This window comes from Ovis aries, chromosome 1 (assembly GCF_016772045.2).
Source record: "Ovis aries strain OAR_USU_Benz2616 breed Rambouillet chromosome 1, ARS-UI_Ramb_v3.0, whole genome shotgun sequence".
NCBI lineage: Eukaryota > Metazoa > Chordata > Mammalia > Artiodactyla > Bovidae > Ovis > Ovis aries.
Window position 1 is genome coordinate 90,734,277 of NC_056054.1, and position 15,588 is coordinate 90,749,864.

Sequence of the window (15,588 nt, forward strand, 5' to 3'; positions counted from 1 at the left end):
GCTTCACAGTAGCTGGGCTGAATTGCACAGACTTGGAGGGGTAAATGAAAACAAGTGTTTTATGGAACAACAAGCAAACCATTTTAATCTATAACTACTATGATTATGTTTCCGGCTTCCTTGCCTACAACAGAACGTAAGTGGTGTCTATGAGCCATATACAGACATTTCCTTTTATGTTTGCAAATAACACTGCAAATGATATTATATCCTTGCTTGAGCTCACAGGAGACTTAAAAGGCTGAGTTGACAAAGCAGGAAAGCTAAATCATTTATGGGAATATAGACAACCAGATTTTCACCACCACTCCTGGAATATGAGAAAAGTTCATAGATACCATAAATATTGATTTTTTTTGGTCACAAAGACTGAAAGATGAATACCTTAAAAAAAAATAGGAAGAATAAAGACTTCTCTGAATTGCCCATCAAGTTTTTCCATCCCTAACATATATGAGTGAATTTATCGTTTAACCTTAAAAATAAGAAGTATATGTAAATGCTCCTAGAGTTTGATTATGAACATATCCATTGAATTTATAGTTTATTTTAAAACTTCAACTGAGAACAAAGACTAAAGATATCTGCAGATACTTACGTTGTTTGGAATAGAACAGCAGCATAAATAAAGGACTTAAAAAGATGACAGGACAAGTTTCTACTAATGGGTCATAAAAACAGATAAAGAGGAAAGAACTACCATTCTGCCTGACAAATTTATACTACAAAATAGCCTTTTTTCTTCTAAAATATAGTACACTAACTTCATAAATTACCCTGCCCTGGGACTCTGTTTATTTGATTAGTTATGCTGGTTTATGCAGCAAAACTGCTCAAATAAGAAGGCTTTGGTTTTGTTGTTGTTGTTCCAGTATAATTAATGCTAGAACCCTCTTTCACTTCCAGAAGTGTCTGAATTTAGACAAAATATAGTTACCTAGCCTGGCAAATCCCATGGACGGAGGAGCCTGGAAGGCTGCAGTTCATGGGGTCGCTAGGAGTCGGACACGACTGAGCGACTTCACTTTCACTTTTCACTTGCATGCCTTGGAGAAGGAAATGGCAACCCACTCCAGCGTTCTTGCCTGGAAAATCCCAGGGACGGGGGAGCCTGGTGGGCTGCCGTCTATGGGGTCGCACAGAGTCGGACACGACTGAAGCGGCTTAGCAGCAGCAGCAGCATACATAGGTATCATGGGTGCAATATGCATTTAAGAAAAAAAGCCAGAGCTCTTAACTTTAATTCAAAAATTATATATTTCCTTCGTATGTGCTAGGAATGATGATTGAGCTACAAAGATGAAGATAATTGTCCTTGCCTAAATGGAGCTTGTGTAATACAATGAGAAAAGTGCCCTTAGTAAAACTACAATAAATACATGTTTGGTTCTTTCCTGGGTAACAACTATGTGTGTGTTTGTGTGTATGCTCAGTTGTGTTGGACTCTCTGTGATCCCGTGGCCTGTAGCCTGCCAGGCTCCTCTGTCCATGGGATTTCCCAGGAAAGAATACTGGAGAGCGGTTGCCGTTTCCTTCTTCAGAGGATCTTCCCAACCCAGGGATCGCACCCACACCTCTTGCATTGGCAGGCGGTTTCTTTACCACTGTGCCACCTGGGTAACAGCAATACAGTGGCCAACTGAACACGTTATTATTGGGTTAGCCAGAACAGTATAATGGTAATACTGGGCACCTTGTTTTCTTGCCTATCAAGTGAGGGGCTCTAGTACCTCACTCTTTTTTTTAGCTATGTTGGGTCTTTGTTGTTGCACAAAGATTTTCTCTAGTTGTGGAGAGTGGGGGCTACTTTCTAGTTGTAGTGTGAGGGCTTCTCATTGCGGTGGCTTTTCTTGTTGTGGAGCATGGGCTCTAGGGCATGTGGGCTTTAGTAGTTGCGGTCCTGAAGCTTTAGAGCAGAGGCCCAACAGTTCTGGCTCATGGGCTTAGCTGTCCCTCAAGGCATATGGGATCGTCCCGGTTCAGGGACTGAACCCGTGGCTCCTGCATTAGCAGGCGGACTCTTTACCACTTAGCCACCAGGGAAGCCCTGGTACTTCACTCTGAAACAGAGTAATTTCTTTCCAATGGTGGTTTTGAAGTTGGGGAATTTTCTGTTTGTTTAGGGAGGTAGCGGGGGAGGCGGGGAACCTGAGTGAGTTTGTTACTAGATTGCCTGAGTTTAAATTCTGACTCCATCATATGATAGCTGAATGGTCTTGGGATCCTTACTTATCCCCCTTTACTCTTTGGTGTCTTTATCTATAAAAATGAGTAAATCAACTATAGTAGTAGAGTAGTAGAAACTGTCTCAGTCGTGTCCAACTCTTTGCTACCCCACAGACTGTAGCCCACCAGACTCCTCTGTCCACGGAATTTTCTAGGCAGGAATACTGGAGTGGGTTACCATTCCTACTCCACAGGATCTTCCCAACCCAGAGATCCAATCCACATCTCTTATGCCTCCTGCACTGGCAGGCGAATTCTTTATCTCTAGTGCCCCTTGGGAAAAATTTAAAAACCTACTTCATAGGGTTGTTGCCAGAATTGAAGAGTTAATGCATGTAAGGACTGAGAACAGTGCTGGTGTACTCAGTAAACACTTCTTATGGTTTAAGGATTATTTAAACACACACATGTTCAGTATTTCTCATGTGCAGTGGGGAGAAAAAAAAATTAAGAATCACTGCTTTAAAGGTTAGAAAAATCTTGGCTCCCATGGTGTGAAGGGAGCAGTGCTACTTTGTTTAGGCTTAAAGGACAAAAATGTCCCTCAAGCTGAAAGGAGAAGGTGTTATTTATTACTTAACATCTTGCTAAGATGTATGAAAATGAAATGAAGGTGCTATTGTAGAAGATGCTAAGTTCTGTCCAGTAAGAACTGGCTGGAATTTTTTACTTAAAACATTCACAAAGAACCTGAATATCTCCTAAATTGAAGAAGGATATTCAGGAGAAGGGTTACCTACTGGGTGGTGGTTGTTCAGTTACTCAGTTGTGTCTGACTCTTTGAGACTGCACGGACTGCAGCACACCAGGCTTCCCTATCCTTCACCAAACCTTGTTCAAACTCATGTCCATTGAGTCGGTGATGCCATCCAGCCATCTCATCCTTTGTCGTCCCCTTCTCCTCCTGCCTCCAATCCCTCCCAGCATCAGAGTCTTTTCCAGTGAGTCAGCTCTTCGCATGAGGTGGCCAAAGTACTGGAGTTTCAGCTTCAGCATCATTCCCTCCAAAGAAATCCCAGGGCTGATCTCCTTCAGAATGGACTGGTTGGATCTCCTTGCAGTCCAAGGGACTCTCAAGAGTCTTCTCCAACACCACAGTTCAAAAGCATCAGTTCTTCAGCACTCAGCTTTCATTATAGTCCAACTCACATCTATACATGACTACTGGAAAAACCATAGCTTTGACTAGCTGGACCTTTGTTAGTAAATTAATGTCTCTGCTCTTTAATACACTGTCTAGGTTTTCTTTTCCAAGAAGCAAGCATCTTTTAATTTCAAGGCTGCAGTCACCATCCACAGTGATTTTGGAGCCCAAGAAAATGAAGTCTGTCACTCTTTCCCCATCTATTTGCCTACTAGGGCAAAATTTTAACACTGACAGATCTGTTTTGTTTCAAAAAGCGGATTCATTTTTAGACTGCTTACATATTTTCATTTAATGCTGTTTTTAATATCTTCTCCACAAGTCTCAAGATGGTAGCCCCCACAGTGGTCCAGGAATTGCTTCTATATAAAATTGACTATTAGCTTAACCTTTATTTCTTAAAATAATTGTTCACCTGTTGAAAGGAAACAGAGCACCTTGAAAGATAGGCTGATTTCAGACCTGTGGCAGGAAATTAAGAGGAGTCTGGACATCTTGCTGTGCTGGAAAGCAAGGAAGCTATCAGGAATTAAAGGGTCAGGTCAGAAAGACACAGGAACCAGCCAGGTTAGGATATTGAAATGGGAATAAAAGGAAAGAAAGAGACAGAGGGAGCAAATATGACAATCTTGATCATTGTTTAATTTGGGTGACTGTGGGATTCATCTTACTATTCTTTCTTCTATTTGTTTGAATGTTTTCAGTATAATCACATAATTTAGGCCTTCTTTTACGCAAAGCAACACATATGTATTATTAATACAATTAAGTAACAGATGGATAAAATAAAAAGCATTGATAATTCCATCACATAATTACTGAATTACTGTTAATTTGTTGTGATGCCTTCTCAATAATCTTTACTACATATGTGAATTTTAAAAAATGAATTTCTTCTTCAATTTCTCATTTCTTCAGTGGCCTAAAAGCATCACTTTGGTTATACTATTACTCTGCTTTCTAATCCATTAGGGCTTTCCACAGTTACCAAGGACAGTCAAGCCTCTTTGACATTCAAGGTCTTCCAATATTCTTCCCAGAATTCTTTCTACTACCTTGTCGTCATAGACCCTTCCACCCCTCAATACTCCAGCCCCTTGGGATCCCCTATGTTTGAATTCAGATTGGTTTGTGTATAAATGTCATAATTTATCATCTGAATGAGTGCTCAAGACCTTTAAAATAATTTATTTGGGGATTTCAAAGTTTAAGACTCTTGATACAACTAGCAACTTGTCCTGGCACAGAGCTTAATTTTTGTGAAAAGGCCAAGCTATAACATAAGCATTGTGCTGAGATCCATGAAAAGAAATCAAGAGACTGCATCTCAGCCTGAAAGGCATCGTTGGAAAACTAATTGAAGGTGAGTCTCTGCCTCTAAGAGTCACGGCACTTCCGCGATATTTGTTTCTTCTCTCAAGTGGTGTTGGAAGAAGCAATAGTGGACCTCTTGCTGAATACAGGAGTGTGAGGCTCCGCAAAGGACCAGGGTGTCACACACTTCCAGAACTGGGAATTCGGATTCTAGGAGTAAGCTTGTCCTTGGTTCAGCTAATGCTGAATTCACTGCATTTTTGCAACTTGGAGAGGTTATAGTTTTGGTCAGAAAAAATACAATTCCAATGTTTCTAAACTTCGATAGTTCTTGTATGTCAATTATTTGGAGTAGATTTTTTTTAACAGCTGGAAAGATTCTTATTCATGATAGATGACTATTGTCCATTTTGCAAGTTTCTAAAAGTCATTATTTTTTTTCTTTTTTGAGTTTGATTTGTTTTCAGCTCACTCAACTATGGACAAACAGGACTAGGATCCAAGTAAAAACCTAGTAACTATGTTTCTTCCACTTTCTACTGCACCACCACCACCACCACTACCACCACCAAGTCGCCTCAGTCGTGTCTGACTCTGTGCGACCCCATAGACAGCAGCCCACCAGGCTCCCCCGTCCCTGGGGTTCTCCAGGCAAGAACACTGGAGTGGGTTGCCATTTCCTTCTCCAATGCATGAAAGTGAAAAGTGAAAGTGCACAGGTTTCCTAATTCTTCAAAGCAAGACAAATGATATCCCTCAAAGATTACTTTGAAAAATAGAATATTTGTCCCTTCATCTGAGTTATAGGATGAAGAAAAGGCGGGGTTGTTTAAGCTTCTGTGTTCCCCAATATCTAAGCAAGCCCATCATGGTAAAATTCTCTTGTAGAGCCTCAGTCACTGGAGGAATTGGAAGACCCATGTTCTCATATATTTAACTTTTCAGTTACTTAATGATTAGTCTAAAATATATATTTCACTTTATATTGCTGCAAATGGCACAAGTCCATCTCCCTGCATGAGTAGGCACTAAGTGATTTTTAACTCCTCCGTGTGTACAAATCTGTGAGTCTATGTATTGTTCTCTCAGATAACTATGGCTTTCTGTTGTCTTGTGGTTACCACTCAGAACAACTGTTCTCAGTGTAGTACATCATTGATGCAGAGAGTAAGGGACCGGTTAAATTTCTTAGACTTGGAATATTCCAACTGATTAGTTGGATTTTTTTTTAGAATACTCAGCGCCTAGTGTCTTTACTCTTTTTGAGACAATTAATTGTGGCAAGTATGTGGGACAAGCTGATATAGCCAGTAGATTCTGAGTTTCTGGGTTTGTTTGTTAGATCTTCCTCAAAAAAAATCATTCATATCTATATGTACACACACATAATTAACCCAGTTTTCCCTCTTACTCAGGTGAAGTTTACATGATCGTTTTTAAATCAGCAAAGGCTGTAAAACTGTTTTGGTTGTGACAAAAAGATCTAAGCAAAAAGATCATTAAAATTTTTTTCTAGTTTTATCGTGATAATTGACATGCAACATTGTATTAGTTTGTGTACAACATAATGATTTGATATATGCATATATTGTGAGATAATCACCACAGAAAGTTTAACATCTGTCACCCCACATAGTTATGAATTTTTTGTGTGTGATTATAAACTTGATCTACTCTCCTAGCAACTTTCAAATATGTAATAATATTGTTAAGCATACTGTAACTATTATATCCCCAGAACTTAGTTATCTTACATCTGGAAGTTTATACCTTTGACCACCTTCATTCATTTCCCTGACCCCTCACTCACCTCTGGTAACCACCAATCTGCTCTGTTTGTATGAATTCAAGTTTTGTGGTTTTTTTTAAGATTCCACATATAAATGAGGTTATACAGTATTTGTCTCTCTCTCTGTCTGACCCATTTCAGTAATAGCAGCCAATCTGACATTAAATACATTAAAAAGTAAATTCCTGAGAACTTACTTAGTTGTGTCCAACTTAATTGTGTCCTGCTTAGTTGTGTCCAACTCTTTGCAACCCCATAGACTGCAGCCCACCAGGCCTCTCCGTCCATGAGATTCTCCAGGCAAGAACACCGGAGTGGATTGCCATTTCCTTTCCCAACAGGAACTGTAGAAAGAAAGAAAGTGAAGTTGTTCAGTTGTGTCCGACTCTTTGGGACCACATGGACTGCAGCCCACCAGGTTCCTCCATCCGTAGAATTTTCCAGGCAAGAGTACTGGAGTGGGTTGCCATTTCCTTCTCTGATTGCTCTATTAATATTCTTTAAAAACTTTGCTAAAATTCACATGAAAATAGCTTCCTTTTGGTACAGATTAACCCCCCAGATCAAGAAAAACATGGCAAGAATGCTCTCTACAAGCCATCCCCAATATGGAAATCAGTTGAGCCTTGAATCTCTTCCAGAACTAATACTGATGACATTTCTGCCAGGTGGTCTTCTCCTAGTAACCTCTTTTTTTTCAATTCCAGCTTTTAATTAAAATGTAATTAAATAGAAAGTAAAGCTATTCATTAAAAAAAATTTTTTTTTAATTGCTAGAAGCACCAAAATTGGCACATACAGAGTTGTTGAATTGTCCTAGTGACTTCTAACATGTCTATCTCCAGTTCAGATTTGTAATGTGCTGCTTTGGGATAATAGTGTTTTTCCACCAATGTTGATTTGCCCTGATCTCATCTAGAGTCAGTAAGCACTTGGTAAAGTTTAATTTCTTACTAGAATAGACTATCTCTAAGAACCAGAAAATTCCCTGGCCCAATGATCCCTTGGCCCGAGTTGTCTGGTTTTAAAAGGTTAATCTGAGCTTGGATGAGATTCAGGATTGGTAGAGTAGATTTGGGAGTTTTATTTACGCAGCATCCTCTGTGTCAGACATTGGGCTATGCCACATGGGGCAGGCAGAAATGCAGGTCTTGATTATTTTTCTTTGTCCTCAATTACTTCCTTTCCCTCCCCCACTCCTTCTTTTTCACTTCACTTCCTTCTCTCCTTTAAACAGCGTACTTCTATTTATCTTCTTTTTTTTTTTTAAGTAATACATATACTTTGTAAAAGTAATAATTCACAGGGCGAAAGGATATTTAGTGAAAAGTATTTCTCCCAGTCTTACTGCCCAGAGACAACCACAGCCATTAATTTAATTCTGTGTCCTCCAGAGGGTATAGGCCTATAGGAGTGTGTGCAAGTATCTATCATACTCCTCCCCCTTTTCAGTCCAGATAGGAGGAAGCACATCTGTATCTTTAAAAAATATGTCTTAAGGAGCTTTCCACAACAGTAGATAAAGTTCTAACTTATTCTGCACAATATTCGATTGAATGTATATTTCACAATTCATTTAACCAGCCTCTGTTGTAGACATTTTCACAGCATACAGTGCTGCAATATACTTGTTAGTACATAAGTCTGAAAATTCCTAGTAAGGGAAGTGTACTGAAATTTAAAAAATTCAGATGGTAGCATATTACCCACCAAAATATTCTAATTTATAGAATTTCAGCAACATCATATTACCAAACTTTTGTTCTTTGCCCATCTATTAGGAGAAAAGTGGAATTTTATTGTTTAAAAATTGATACCTTTCCATATAAAGTCAGTTTATTATCTTTCTATAATCTAATTTAGCCTGTCTTTCCAATGGACTACTTATTTTGTTTTGCCTAGCTTGCTTATTAATTTATAAGAACTTCCTTTATAAGAAGGAAATCTGCCTTTGTCAATAAATAGTGTAAATATTAGTGCCAGGACTGTATTTTTAAAGTTTGTTTATGGTAATTGTTTCACCATGCATACTTAAAAATTTTTGTAGTCAAAATTTTTTAATTGAAGTATAGTTAATTTACACTGTGTTAGTTTCTGGTGTACAGAAACTAATTAAATTGTACATATGTATACATAGATTCTTTTCCATTGTAGTTTATTACAAGATATTAAATATAGTTCCCCATGCTATTCAGTAGGACCTTGTTTATTTTATACATAATTTGTACCTGCTAATCCCAAACTCCTAATTTATCCCTCTTCCTCCCTTTCCCCTTTGGTAACCATACATTTGTTTTCTGTGATGGTGAGTCTATTTCTGTTTTGTAAATAAGTTCATTATATTATTTTTTAGATTCCACACAGAAGTGATATGATATTTATCTTTCTTTGTCTGACAATCTCTGCTGCTGCTGCTGCTAAGTCACTTCAGTCGTGTCCAACTCTGTGCGACCCCAGAGACGGCAGCCCACCAGGCTCCCCCGTCCCTGGGATTCTCCAGGCAAGAACACTGGAGTGGGTTGCCATTTCCTTCTCCAATGCATGAAAGTGAAAAGCGAAAGGGAAGTTGCTCAGTCGTGGCCGACCCTTAGCGACCCCATGGACTGCAGCCCACCAAGCTCCTTCGTCCATGGGATTTTCCAGGCAAGAGTAGTGGAGTGGGGTGCCACTGCCTTCTCCACTGACAATCTCTAGTCCAACCATATTCTTCCAAATGACATTATTTCATTCTTTTTTATGACTGAGTAATATTCCACTGTGTATATCTACTACAACTTCATCCTTTCATATTTCAGTGGACATTTAGGTTGCTTCTATGTCTTGGCTGTTGTGAATTGTGCTGCTACAAATATTGGCGTGCATGTATCTTTTTGAATTATAGTTTTCTCCAGATATATGCCCAGGAGTTCGGGATTGCAGGATCATATGGTAACTCTAATTTTAGTTTTTTAAGGAACCTCCATAGTGGCTGCAGCAACCTACATTCCCATCAACAGGGTAGAATGGTTCCCTTTTCTCCACACCCTCTTCAGCATTTGTTATTTGTAGACTTCCTAGTGATGACCATTCTGACCAGTATGAGGTGGTACCTCATAGTAATTTTGATTTGCACTTCTTTAATAATTAGCAATATTGAGTAACTTCTCATGTGTCTGTTGACCATCTGTATGTCTTCTTTGGACAAATATCTGTTTTGCTCTTCTGCCATTGTTTTTGGTTGGCTTGTTTGGTTTTTTGTGTTGCATAAGCTGTTTGTATATTTTGGAAATTAAGCCCTTGTTGGTCACATGGTTTGCAATAAAGTATATAGTCTTAAGTGCACAGCTAGATTAATTTATGCATATATTTATATCCTTTAAAGGGCTTCCCTGGTGGCTCAGACAATAAAGATCCGCCTGCAGTGCAGGAGACCTGGGTTTGATCCCTGGGTTGGGAAGATGATCCCCTGGAGGAGGGCATGGCAACCCACTCCAGTATTCTTGCCTGAAGAATCCCTATGTACTGAGGAACCTGGTGGGGTCACATGGGGGTCCATGGGGTTGCAAAGAGTTGGACACACTGAGCAACTAAGCACACATACCCTTCAAACATACCCTTTTAAAACACTACCCAGATCTAGATATAGGACATTACCAAGACCCTAGGAAGTCCTTTTGGCCTCTTTAGGCTAATATTCCCTCAAAGGTAATCATTATTCTGAACTTAATCACCATATATTAGTTGTACCTGTTCTTGAAATTCATATCAATGGAATCATATAGTGTGTACTTTTGTGTATGTTTGCTTTTGCTTAAAATCATGCTTATGACATTCATCCATTTTGCTGTGTTGTGCTTTTTTCTCCCATTGCTGTATAGTACTCTAAGAATGTAGCAAGATTTATGTGGCCATTCTAATCTTAATGGACATTTGGGTTGCTTCCAGTTTAGGGCTATTATGAATAATTTTTGTATAGATCTTTCGGAGAACATACATACTCGTTTCTGTTGGGTATACACCCAAGAGTAGAATCGATGGATCCTAGGGCATACATTTGCTAACTTTATTACAACCTGCCAGTTTACCAAAGTGGTTGAACCAATTTACATTTTCATTAGCAGTGTATAAGAGTTCTCAGGTGTCTACTGTTTTTGTTAGCAATTAATAAGGTCAGTTTTTTTTTTTTTTCCATTTTAACCATTCTGATGCAGTTGCACTAGAGACCACTATTTCTAAATTTGAGTATTTTAACATATTGTTCCACAGGAAAATTTCTTAGACTGATCACCACAGTATAGGAAAAGAGTGTAGATGTGGAGAAAATATCTGTTTGTTTTGACTCACATGTAATGTTGAAAAATGTGCGGATGACTATCATGACCTTTCTGACCCACTACTGAATAGGAATATGCATGAGAACTACTGCACAGGATTATTTTAAAGACGGCATTATCTAAAATTATTGTGAAGATTAAATTACCGAGCATAGTTAATAAATCTGAAAGAACTCTGAAGGGAAAGCACTTGAGCAAACAAGTATTATTTGAGTCCAAACTATAAAGCTAGGTGCTATTCTAGGCACTGTGAATAAATCAGCGGACAAAACAAAGACCCCTGCCCTGATGGACAAAAATAAGAGACATAATAAGTGAATTATACAGTATATCAGAAAGTTGTAAATGCTGTAGACTAAGGTAAGAAAAGAGGGAGGAGGGCATGAAGCTTTAGTAGTTGAGGCAATGTCACATTTTTAAATAGTAAGGTCAAGTGGAGTCCATGCCTAAGTGGCACTTGAGCCAATGTCAAGAGGAGGTGAAGGAATGAGTCATAAAACACCCCCGTGGGGAAGAGCATTTTAGGCAGAGGGGATCTAAGGCAGGAGCATTTCTGGCATGTTGAAGGAATTTCAAGAAGGCTAGTGTAGCTGGCGTAGAGTCAGGTGGGAGGGAAATCTCTCTTCTCAAGAGGCCACCAATCCTATTGAATTAGAGCCCCACCCTTATGACTTCACATAACCATAATTACCTCCTTAAAGGTCCAGTTACCAAATACTGTCAAATTTGGGGTTAAGGCTTCATATGAATTGGGGTGGGGGGACACTGTTCAGTCTATAAAACCTTGCAAAGGTGAAACTGTCAACCTATTCTCTAACACAAGACTGAAGTGGTAACCTTGAACATTAACCAAGTATTTTTTGTATTAGTGCTTCTGAAAGCTTGCTATTGATATAACCAGCTGCTCTCTTTGTCCTTTGTGCCCATCAAACTGTGAATGGACAGTTGTTTATTGTATAACTGACATATAGCATTATATAAGTTTCAAGTATAGAGCATAATTTAATATATATATGCCTATGTTGCAAAATGAGCACCATAAGTCTAATTAACACCCATCACCAGACAGTTACAATTTTTTTTCTCTTGTGATGAGAACTTTTCAGATATACTCTTAACAGACAGCTATTACATATTTAAATGTGCCAAGATTAACTTTAGGTTCGATGCACAGAAACACTTCATCAGAACCCATACTATCTAGCATGTTGCCCCTGCTACTGAACTGAAACTCAGTCCTTCCCTCCCTCACCCCAAATCCAATGAGGTTACTCTCCCTTTTTGAATAAAGGGGAATAGAAATTTTATTTTTATATTTTTGTTAAGCATAAGAAGGGCCACAGTACCCGGTTTTTGAATGGGGTGTGTTTATTTTAAGCTCATGTGGTGTGTTTCCAATCACTTTTACTGTGAAATTTGGGAGTGTGCATTTGGAAATGCTTCACCTAATCTCAGCCAAGTAAATGAGAGTTTTCCTTCTGTTGAAGACCAGGAACTTCACAAAGCGCGTTGTATTGGAATCCACCAAAGGCACTGTTTATTAACTTTCAGATTGCAATGAGAAAATAAGACTCAAGGGCCTGAAGTTCTAACCAGTCAAAGAACCTAGATTTTATATGATGGGAAAGCTCTTTTCAAACCAAGTTTGTGAGCTCCTTTTTAAGCTAAGAAACAAATTTCACTTCTTATAACATACCCAATAGATGGAAAAAAACAAAATATATGTTGTTTCATAAGCATCATATGCTTTGAGTGGATGTTACCTTCCTAAGATTAAACAAAAACCTTGAAATTAATATTCCATCTCTCTGGATGCTCTTCTCAATAAACATAATAAAAGAACCTGTATAAATTTAAACTTAATTAAGAATTTCTCCCACTTTGTTTCTAACTTCCTCCTTATCTTACTGTGAAGGGACATTTCAACAAAGCAATTACATTCCACAAAGCTGCTTATTAAATACAATTGTAACATATTTCTTTAACTGTGATCAGTCTAGGAAATTAAAACTATAATTTCTGATTTCCACAGTGCATTCAACACATTTTCATCTTCATTGTTTCTACACTGCATGCCACGGTCACCTATCATGGGGTGTCTGTACCTGGTTTCTCTCTGACTTCCCCGCTTCTACGGTCACCTCCATCCTTCTTTCTGTAGCAATCAGAGCCATCAGTCTACTTCTCTCCTTAACACTCACTGTGCCCTGAAAAAAAATTAAAGTCCTTGCCTTGGCTGAAAGGCCGTATGTGATCTTGCCTCTAGCATTCCTCTCTGAATTCTTTTCCTACCACTCTCTCCTGGGTAACCAGGCTCCAGCCACCTTAGCACTCCTCTGTTCTTCAATTTCAGACCCAAGGTCTGAAATTGGCCTGGAATTCTTGGATCGCAGGTCCTCAGTTAATTTCCTCTTACTTGTCTTTCAGCTCTTGGCAAATTGTAGCCTTCTTAGCCAGACGTTCTCTGTGACCTCCATCTAATGTAGCCTCTGTCCTTTCCTGATCACCCATCACTTATATTTCATCTTTTAATTATAGTACTATTAATAACGAGAGGCGGGGGCTTCCCAGGCGGCGCTAGTAGTAAAGAATCTGGCTGCCACTGCAGGAGACATGGGTTTGATCTCTGAGTCAGGAAGATCCCCTGGAGAAGGGAATGGCAACCCACTCCAGTATTCTTGCCTGGGAAATCCCATGGAAGGAGCAGCCTGGCGGGCTACAGTCCATGAAGTTGCAAAAAGTCAGACACAACTGATCGACTAAGCACCACCACCACTGTTACTACGGGAAATTCTCTTGATCATTTATTTGTTTTGGGTTTGCTGTTGATGGGATTCAGGAGATGATACCCCAAAATATGGCCATTTGGCACACTGAATATTTTAAGCTGAAGGAATCTGAAGAAACTGGCAGAAGCAGAAGTTCTCTCTGTCCTTCAGTCCTTCATCCCCAAAGCCGTTCATGGCCCTCAGGTGAGAGGAATTCTCCCTATGCCTGCAGGAAGGAAAGTAACATCCTCATATCCAAGATGGACAGATAGTGGGGAAGAATCTGAGCAAACAGGCCTTGCTAAATTCCCTCAGTTTACTACACTTAGCTCATCCTCTTTATCATGTCTTTCCACTCTTAGTAGCATAAAAACACTCAGGGTTACCATTTCTTCTGGTCTTCATTTCCTTATGAAGGCTCTCATGTCACATACAACTTATATTACATAAATCTGTATACTTTTCCCTGTTAATCTGTCTTTGCCAATCTAATCTTTGGACCCAGCTAGGGACCCTAACAGGCTTGGGGAAGACCTTTTCCTCCCCTACACTGTCTTCTTCCCAACGAAAGGAGGGACCTTGTAAGTCTGTTCATTGCTGTAAACCAGCACCTAAAACCAGAGAAGGAAATGGCAACCCACTCCAGTATTCTTGCCTGGAGAATCCCATGGACAGAAGAGCCTGGAGGACTATAGTCCATGGGGTTGCAAAGAGCTGGACACAACTGAAGCGACTTAGCACACAGCACAGCACCTAAAACAATGCCTGCTCATCACAGGTACTTCTGTTATTTGAACAAGGGAATGCTCCCTAAAGACAAAGTGCTCAACTTGATGGAGGATATACCACTGAATCAAAAAGGACCATGTTCTCAAGGACCTTGAGGTCTACTGGAAAAGAAAACAGAGACCACATGCCATTGGTTTTGGAGAAGGATGAGACGGCATCCTGCTGTGGGAAGGAAAGCTGGTCTTGAGTAGGAGGTTATAGTTAAACTAAAAGATAAAAGATGGGTATTTTGGTATTTTCTCTTTCATTCAGTGTTCTCTGTCCTACTTCTGGAAAACCTGACATCTGACTGCTTAACTAACCTCTTTGAAAGCATGTTGGCACTGCAGTTGGTTCTGAATGTTCCTATTGTTCTGTGAATTTGGGCTTGATGCGTTTGGTCATTTGCAGGCAAGTGCACCTATGGGCAAAAATGCACATTTATGTATAAACAGTTATACAGATTTTGACAATAAATTAGTTTGTCTAACTGAAATAAAATTTTCCATGTAATTGCTTTTATAAGTGAGCATATTTTAGCATTAGCATACAAATGAGCCCACAGGCCTAGGCAGATAAAAATGCTAATAAAATGTAAAGATACAACATAATATTAATCCTGAGTTCAGTTAGGTTATTAACATTAGGCTGCATTACATATATCATTTCCACAATATAGGTAACCATGAACATTTTCTAAGGCAGTGAAAGATTTTGTGGATCAGAATTTTTAAAATCCAAGATTTCATTATCATCTGTGGAAATAAAAGCAGGATAAACGTTCCTGTATTCTGTGTAGAAGGCAAATATTTGTTTTTATTTTTCCACTCCACTTCTCCCCCATGCTCTGCCACCTTCTTAATACTCGAGAATGACTTCATCATAAATATGATGATTTGATTTACTGTTATTATAAATTCAGGTTTCCATGAAAGAAATAGTGAGAATGTAAAAGTAAATAAAAAAGTTCCCCCTACACTTGCTTTGCTTTGGCATAGAGCCATGCACTCTTCAGGGGAGAGATGCCGCTAGAGTCATTGGCACACAAACCTCAATATGATGCATCTCTGTACAATGGAGTAAGTAAGCCTGGGTCATTTGAGAGAATTTGGGAATTTACACTTGCCCTTCTGAAGTTTTCCGCTTAAGTGAAAGTATTAGTCAGGGAATACTTAACTTCCATTAGGAACACTCAACAATATTATACAACAGAATAAAGGTTCCACCTTGTCAAAAAATGTGTATGTAGTATACTATGTGTGTGTG

The 15,588-nt window shown here is 39.1% G+C and overlaps 1 long non-coding RNA gene across 5 annotated transcripts in view; it reads right to left on the minus strand.

Moving 5' to 3' along the window:
* The window catches only part of LOC105609244 (uncharacterized), a 66,999-nt gene that overhangs the window by 47,695 nt on the left and 3,716 nt on the right, over positions 1-15,588 (minus strand). For all 5 annotated transcript variants that reach the window (XR_009599963.1, XR_009599962.1, XR_009599961.1 and 2 more), the window contains one exon: positions 6,671-6,817. This is a non-coding gene — a long non-coding RNA (uncharacterized LOC105609244). The remainder of the gene's footprint in view (positions 1-6,670; positions 6,818-15,588) is intronic.